The sequence below is a fragment of the Castanea sativa genome, chromosome 11 (assembly GCF_040712315.1).
Source record: "Castanea sativa cultivar Marrone di Chiusa Pesio chromosome 11, ASM4071231v1".
Taxonomy (NCBI): Eukaryota; Viridiplantae; Streptophyta; class Magnoliopsida; order Fagales; family Fagaceae; genus Castanea; species Castanea sativa.
Window position 1 is genome coordinate 4,404,554 of NC_134023.1, and position 6,000 is coordinate 4,410,553.

The window sequence follows — 6,000 nt, forward strand, 5'->3', positions numbered from 1 at the left end:
TCCTAGGAATCCTAAAACATTACCCCATACCAAACGCCACATCACTGTATAAGGAGCGGGACTTAAATGAGATATTTACCAACACTCCCTCAAATAAATCTATCAACCATCATCACTCACGTTTTAAAACCCCACTAACTAAAAGGATGGTTCTTCTCAAAAACTAAAAGCGAAAACACTATTTTGGTCTCTATATTTTGGAGTCACAATCAACTTAGTCCCTACATTTTAGTAGCAGTCAATTTAGTCACTACCATTAACTCATTAACGAAAAATGTCTACATGACAAATAGTTTGCATTGTTGGCATGTCTAATATTTAAATATTAAATAAAATGCTGATGTAGCAGAATTTTAGTGGCTACATCAGTGCTTAGATGGCAACAAAACTCCACATCAAAGTTTTAAAAAATAATTTTCTTTTCTTTACCAATTTTGTTCCCATCTTTTTTTTTTTTCTTTTTAATTTTAGGCAAAAAACTCATTTTCGTCCCTACATTTTCACGCGATTCCCACCCCTAACTTTTTTTTCCACCAATTTTAGTCCCTATCTTGAAAAGAGCGTCTCGTTTTTGTCCCTGGCATTACATCAGAGACAGAAATTGCATAGCTAGCAAATGGCATAAATTAAAAATATTAAAATAATACCCACAATCTCCACATGGCTTTCCATGTTAGCATCTAAATTAAAAAAATTAAAAACAAAAATAAAAACCAAAAATTACATTAATTGAGATCTAAGTGTGTCTTGAACAAGAACACAAACCCTGATCTAAGAACACAAAGTTAAAATCCAAAAATCACAAACCCAGCAACAGATCTTTCTTGTCAACCAAACACAAAAGCAACAAACACAAACCCAGCAACTGATTTTTCTTATCAACCAAACACAAACCCAAACATCAGTAAGAATACGAACACAAACCCAACAATCCATATTTAGAAAACTTGCAATCCATCTTCAGAAAACCCAAAAAACTCAAAGCCAAACACAAACCCAAATCCAAACCTGACTACTACTACTCAATCGCCTACCGTTATTAGAATCGAAATCGGTATCAGAGCCAGCGGCAGCGGCTACGAAGAGCTTGTCCGCGCCGTGAGTGATGATCTCTGCTGTCAATTTCCATACGGAGGAGCCAATATCGTCGATGACTTGACCAACCGACTCGAGCAATTCCTAAGGGACGAAAGTGCTGGCATCAAGCGAAGCCGGGAAATCCATGACGGCACGCAACTCGACTTCTCGAATCACTGACGTTTCTTTCTTCAACTCAAACCCGAATTCTCTATATCGCGTTTGTAGGTCTGGATCACTGACTCTAATTTCGACGCGATCATTTTGATCAATCAGCCGAAACTCCAAATCGCGATGGAGTCCGAGTCTGGATTCGGGTTTGGGTTTGGGTCTGGATTCAGTTTGGGAGCATTGTCGTTTTGGGGTCGGTCTGGGTCTTCGGAGAAGATGGATTTGAAGAAATCCATTATAGTCTGCTCTTTGTACCCATTTCATATTGATGTTTGGGTTTGTGTTTGTTGTTTTTGTGTTTGGTTGACAAGAAAAATCAGTTGTTGGGTTTGTGTTTGTTGCTTTTGTGTTTGGTTGACAAGGAAGATTTGTTGCTAGGTTTGTGTTTGTGTTTCTGGGTTTGTGTTTGTGTTTCTGGGTTCGTGATTTTTGGATTTTAATTTTGTGTTTTAGATTTAAGTTTGTATTCTTGTTGTTCTTATTCAAGACACACTTTCATCTCAATTAATATAATTTTTTGTTTTTATTTCTATTTTTATTTTTTATTTTAATTTAGATGCTGACATGGAAAGCCACTTGGAGATTGTGAGCATTATTTTAATATTTTTAATTTATGTCGTTTGCTAGCTATGCAATTTTTTTCTCTGATGTAACGTCAGAGACAAAAACGAAATGCGTTTTCTAAGATAAGCATTAAAATTGGTGTGGAAAAAAAAAGTTAATGGACCAAAGTGAAAAACGCGTGAAAATGTAGAAATGATAATGGGTTTTTTGCCTTAATTTTATTACCATTTCTTTTAGCCACCACCAATCTTTGACAACCAAGTCCTCCGTAGCACCTAAAGATATCCTCCATCACAGATCTAGGAAACCGATGTGAGAAACAGAGAGCAGGAGCCTTGTGTTTGGAGAGAATCAGAATAAGTGATAAAGGGTTAGATTTAAGTTTGATTGTGAGAATTGAGGGTTTATTTGAGGAAAGGGGAAGAGACAGAAGCCACCGATGTTAGCGGTGGTGGCAGTGCAGATCTAGCCATGGTGGCTGGTCAAGAGAGACAAAGAGGGTTTATAGAAAGAGAGAGATTAAAGAGAGGCAGATGCTTGTGCTGTGGTGGCGGCGGTAGTGGCGGCAATGAGCGTTGTTGGGAGGCCGAAGCTTCTCTCTCTCGTATTCTCTTTTGCCGTCACCGCGTGATCAGCAAAATGGGTACAGGGATAATGGATTTGATTGAAATGTGTTTCAGTTTTGGGTTCTCTTTTTTAGATGTAGTGATTTTGGGGTACATGGATCATCTGAGCATTTGACCATCTTCTTCATCTGTAAGCATATTTTGATTATTGGGATTACTAGGAAGTGAAGATTGGGTTTCAAAATGTTGCTTCAACTCTGGGAAAGGTGGTTCAATTCTAGTGCAGTAATCTAATTAAATGGTAAATGGAGGCATCCTCCCATTCCTGTTTAGAACTGGTAAAGGGTGTGTCATTCTGTCATCAAAGGAAATGTTCTTCTATAATTCATTTCCAGTAGAAAAAGATTTTACCCAGGTGTTGCAATTGGACATAGACTCTCGTGGGACCCATTTCCAAAACAATGAATGAATAGTTCTAAAAAATGAATGGTTAGAGAAATTGTAATAAAATTAAATGAAAAAGTAAAGATAGGAACAGAATTGGTAAAGAAAAGAAAATTATTTTTTAAAAAGTTGATGTGGATTTTTCTTGCCATCTAAGCAGAGATGTAGCCAATAAAATTTTGCCACATCAACATTTTATTTAATGTTTAAATATTAGACATGCCAACAATGCAAACAGTTTGCCACGTAGACATTTTTCGTTAGTGAGTTAACGGTAAAAACCAAATTGACTTTAAGTTGAAAATAACAGGAGCTAAATTGACTCCTACCAAAATGTAGGGACTAAATTGATTGTGACTTTAAAATATAAGGACCAAAATGGTGTTTTCGTCTTTTTTTTCTCGTTTTGGATTATCTTTTCAAACTTTAATTTTATTCCAAAATTAGAATACATAACATAATTGAAAGTTAAGTTGTCTCCATAGATTTAAGTGTTTGGATTGCTGAGTTTGTAATATATAAAGGAGATAATGGAGAAACATATAACAATAAAACCATGTCAAGGGCCACAAACAATTTAAACTTTTTCCCATCTTGCTCCTTGTATTAAGGGCCGAAAATTGATTGGTGTCTTAGTCTGATGATGAATAGTTATTATCAAAAGTAGACACCATAGATTAAGACTCTCAAAAAAAAAAAAAACCCTTCACACGTGTGCTTGGTCTAATCAACATCTCCTAGTGTTCTTTGTGGGCTATATTAGACAGCTTCTGTGCTGGACTTCATGGGCTAAGATTTAGGTAATTTCAAAGCTTTAATATATATATATATATATATATAAAAGATATAAATTCTACTTTAACTTAAGTTAAAGTGTATAGGTTTGTAAAGTTCACAAAAATTTTGTACTTGTGGAGTGATTATTACACCAAAAATGTGCAGTGATAGTAATGTCATAACTAGTTGTCAATGAAGTGGCTATTGTTTCTACATAAACTTCTCCTTCCAAAGCATCACATAAGTAGACTGAATAGACTGAAATTGACCAATTAGACCAAATAGACCGAATTTGACCAAATGGACTGAAATGGAATGAAAGAAATCGAAATGCTACACTGATGTGTTTGAAGTGCTCAACAAAAGTGTAGTAATAATAAATGCTATTTTTCAGCTTTTAGATATTATATAAGTTCTTTTCATTGTAAGACTTCTTAGTACAATTATGTACACGGTTAAAATTCTATTTTATCTATACAAAATTACGCCATAAGCTTGTTACAAAACTATAAATTTTTAACTTTCCATTTATCAACATAAGACTGTTTCTTAGCCAAGATGTGGTACATCAAGCAATTTAAGCGCACAAACAATTTGATGAATGAGGCAGAATTCGCCCATTACTGTTTAGAGATGTGCATGAAAACTTTTGGTCGCTAGTTAACTGATGAGTTTGGTCCGTTCAAGACTGGTTTGTGCTGTGCCTAGACAAATGTATCATATGACTTTCAGCGTTGAGGGATGAAACCAATCTGTGTAGAAGTCAATAATGCCTACATCTTAAAAGTGCAAGAAATTTCTTTTGGAAATTCTTACAAACAAAAGGGCTGTTATTGATTTTGTGTCTAAGAATCCTATTCTATGTTTCAAGACTAGCCCTTAAAAAGTGTAAATCATTTTACGATATTTCATATCATTTACATTTCATACTAGGAAAACTCAACAATTTGATGCATTAAGCCTGAAAAAGTATGCAGACATCATTGATGTGTGTTTGTCCATTGCAGCAGCTCAGTATTATAGTCACAGTCATGAAATGCTGAGGTATGCCTAACCCACAAAACCCAATTGAATTGAGTGCTTTGCCAGTTTTTGAAATTTTGTTCAGACCAGTAGATTCACGAGTCATCAAAACATTCACTCCTATGTCATATTACTATGTTGATTTCTGAGCAAAGCTTGAGTGGTTAGAATGTTCAGAATCTGACAATTCTGTGCTCTCCCTAGCTTACTTGAAAACGTAGTTGTCTCTATAATACGATTGAGCTTGTCCTAAAAATCTCATGAATGATTTCCATATTTTGTCAAATTATCCCATTTCTATAAACATTACCATCCTTCTTTCCTTACAGAGAAGGTCCTGCTTTGGGTCCTTCGGAAGAGTCAAGAAAAAATGTATCCTCGAGAGGGGAATATATGTTGGTAGAGGGTTTTGTTTGCGCTGTACGCTCATTGCACATTAGTGCTCTTGGATGGCTCAGCCGAAAGGAGTACACGCATAACTTAGGTAGAGACTAATCATTAATTGTAGGGTATCCACCTTGGTGCCTCTCTTTCCTTGGGATATAGGGGTAAATATATTCCGGACCAATTGACTTAGGCTGCACTTAGCATTTAAAAAATAAATAAATAAATTTGAAGAAGAAGAAGAAAGACTTAGGCAGCTTCATAGAACAGCACCTACCACCCGCTCATGGCAGTAGAAGGATAATGGTTCTGTGCCATTCTCTGTAGAATAATAAAGTCAGGCGACCGGAATCGAGAGAGGGTAAAAGGTTGAGATGATATGGGATTTTACTAGGTTTGTTCAAATAATTTTAATGTTGGGCAAGGGTTTCTCAGCCCAATTGATTACTGCATGTCTGTTGTTTCAAAATGATGTTTAAATGAATTAAGTTTGAGGTTTATCTAATTAATACACAAAATAGGAGTTATTAATAAATGAATTTATAGCAAATTTTCTAAAGTCACTAACATAGAGGCAGAAGTTCCCTAAGCTATAGTATAGAGGTTTTGCTCCTTGAAAACCCCATATCCCTTCTCCACGATTTGGGTCCACATTCTTCCTCACCTTTCCCAATCTTTCTCCACCACCAAAAAATTCGATCCATATTACACCAACATTGCCACTCCCCACCCATCACACCTTTCTTTCATTATCACGGAACACTAAAAATCCATAGTAGAATGGATGAACAATGGAAGGAAATTGAAAATCTAGTAAACCGAAAGCCTCTTATAAAGACAAGGCTCTGAAGCTACTTGTGACACATAAAGACAAGGCTCTGATGCTACCTGTAGGATCATGACCCAAATCCATATCTCTATGGACTTCAAAGTATTTGATCTAAAACTAACATATAAATACCTACACGTAAAAAATTATTCCAACACATAAATA